The sequence below is a fragment of the Cimex lectularius genome, unplaced genomic scaffold, assembly GCF_000648675.2.
Source record: "Cimex lectularius strain Harlan isolate CLEC.00 unplaced genomic scaffold, Clec_2.1 scaffold92, whole genome shotgun sequence".
In the NCBI taxonomy this organism is placed as follows: domain Eukaryota; kingdom Metazoa; phylum Arthropoda; class Insecta; order Hemiptera; family Cimicidae; genus Cimex; species Cimex lectularius.
Genome location: NW_019942502.1, coordinates 963,733 through 965,472, shown reverse-complemented (window position 1 = coordinate 965,472; position 1,740 = coordinate 963,733). Strand labels below are relative to the sequence as shown.

Sequence of the window (1,740 nt, the reverse complement as noted above, 5' to 3'; positions counted from 1 at the left end):
ACAATGCTTGGATGATGGTGTCGAGTTGAAAGCGGTACAGGATATGGTACAAATCGTACCCGTTTATATACAACAAGTTTCCCATTCTCATCCTCAGATGAGAACCTTTATTAAAAGATATTATTTCACTCCCTGCCCTTATCGAAATCCTCGGAAGGAACTCAATTTGCGGCATTGCGGCCGGATTACAGAACGCAGAACCGTAGGCCGGAACATAACTAATAGCGACCCCAAGCGGGCAAATGAGTGGACAGACTTTCTGCCGTGTAAATCCTGAGGGATCTCTCATATATCTCCACCCTAAGCCCGGGTCTCAGCCTAATCTGGATTAGGCATAGTCCTCGAGACCAAAGCTTCATACATCCCTTTATTAATAGACGCAACCATTTGTTTACCGATCTACTCCTCAGACAATGAGTGTACATAAGCGTCTGGGGGTTTTTTTTTACAAGGAAATCTGTCAATAAATCACAACGACGGATTTTTCAAGTTTATCTCGGTTTGTTATAAACCGCCGTAATGCCGTAATCGATTCAGCGATCTGATCCTTTCAGAGCATTGGCGGGGAAAAGTCATTTCGATTTTATCACAAAAATACACTGATGATGGCTCGCTTTCTTTTAAGAGGAGATATACTCTCAAGGCTGAGGCGTAAAAGAGCTGTAAATGTACAAAAACTAAAATCCAGGGGTGTGATGACCTCCTGGAAGGGTTGGAATAAATTTAAGACGATTGGTATCAACTGAATATGGCCGAAAAACTTAACAAGGGCTTGCAAATAAACCATCATACGATATCCATCAAACAATTCGAATAAAGGCAAATGGAACCGTCAAAACCTTATTTGGTCAAGCTAATCACAATAATCATAACGGATCAGATGTCAGACAATTTAGAAACCTCCTACTACTAGCCCTGCTACTAGAGGGAAGAATGTGAAAACTGCTTTAAGCATAATAAGCATATCTGCCTAAATGATTTTTTAAATAAACAGCAAACAGAGAAAAACATCATTCATCAAAAAATTTCGAAGAAAACAAAATTTTCGGCAAATAGAAAAATTCCAAGTATATCTGGATGGCTGGAAGCAATTTTTTTTTTTTGAGGTAATGTATCGAGAATGGTACTTTTTCCTAAGTACCATAACCTTTTCCTGGCTGTTATCTCTGTCTCCTCTTGACATATTAGACATGGTGTCCTGTTAACTATCCAAATTGTTTTAAACTGGAATTTTACTTCTTTTACACGTCTGTTAATGTTTTTATTTCCTTAGAGTAAGTTGTAAGTCGTTTTTCTCCAATTGGCTTGTTTTTATGAGCAGTATTTTTGCCTGCCTTGAGCCTGGAGTTCCCAGATTTTAATATATATTATAATAACTTATAATATTAACAACAATTTCAATTAATTAATCGTTTTATGCAGTTTTTGGTTGAAATGAAAAAGCTAGTGCCACGAGCGGGATTCGAACCCACGACATTCGGCTCATTACGCCGCTGCTCTAACCACTTGAGCTATCGTGACCTCACCACTCGGATTCCAACTCCACAGCTCAACGTACAACCTTTCGAATTTTCCCTCCTTTACGCCATTTTTCAAACGTCGTCAAACGTCAAATCGAATCTTGATTACATGACATTTGAAAAGTTGCAAAAAGGCGGGAAAATGCAAAAGGTTGTAGGTTAAGATGGGGGGGGGGAGTTGGTGACCGAGTGGATCGAAGTCACGATTAGGGTTGGCAAC

General features: G+C 39.4%; 1 non-coding gene across 1 annotated transcript; it reads right to left on the bottom strand.

Moving 5' to 3' along the window:
- Positions 1 to 1,447: 1,447 nt before the first annotated feature.
- Trnai-aau lies at positions 1,448 to 1,521 on the bottom strand. Its single transcript has one exon. It is a non-coding gene; the product is annotated as a tRNA-Ile (tRNA).
- Between the last annotated feature and the right edge of the window lie 219 nt (positions 1,522 to 1,740).